Below are 721 nucleotides of genomic sequence, written 5' to 3'. Positions count from 1 at the left end.
CGCGCCCTACCCCCTCTCTCCCTTAACCCGCGCCGCACCCTACCACCCGAGCCGAACCACCATGAGTTCCTCCTCCTTCACCGTCTTCAACCCGTTCGTCGGTCCCGATGTCACCCTCGTCCGCGACCTCAACATCCATGAGCGCGTCACGGTCAAGCTCGATCACACCACCGCCTCCTACTCCGCTTGGAAGCGGTATTTTTCGATTGTGTTTCGTGAGTACCTCCTACACGGCCACGTGGACAGCACCGTGGACTCGGCGCTCATGATCAACGACGAGGAGTGGATGATCCTCGACGCCACCATCATTCGCTGGTTCTACCTCATCATCTCCAGCGACATCTTCCACACCGTGGTGAACGACGAGGACGACGCCTATGCGGTCTGGACCAAGCTCAACGGCCTCTCCACAGACAATCGGCTGCAGCGCAAGGTCCTCCTCTATGGTGAGTTTTACGGGTGCCAACAACTTGACTCGTCCATCGATGATTTTTGCGTGCGCCTCAAGAAGCTCGCCGATGAGCTCCGTGATCTGGGAGAAAAGATCGGCGACGAGCTCCTCATCAGCATCCTCTCCGGCGGCCTCAACGAGGACTTCGGGAACGCCGCCTCCAACCTCACCCTCATCCCGGAGCCCACCTTCCCAAGGTGGTCGCGTACCTCAAGCTAGAGGAGCGCCGGATGCGGGTGGCACGGACGCGCGCGACCCACACCACCCTTG

The sequence above is a fragment of the Triticum aestivum genome, chromosome 6B (assembly GCF_018294505.1).
Source record: "Triticum aestivum cultivar Chinese Spring chromosome 6B, IWGSC CS RefSeq v2.1, whole genome shotgun sequence".
NCBI classification, from domain to species: Eukaryota; Viridiplantae; Streptophyta; class Magnoliopsida; order Poales; family Poaceae; genus Triticum; species Triticum aestivum.
The sequence above is the reverse complement of the archived record's forward strand: the minus strand, read 5'-3'. Positions refer to the sequence as shown.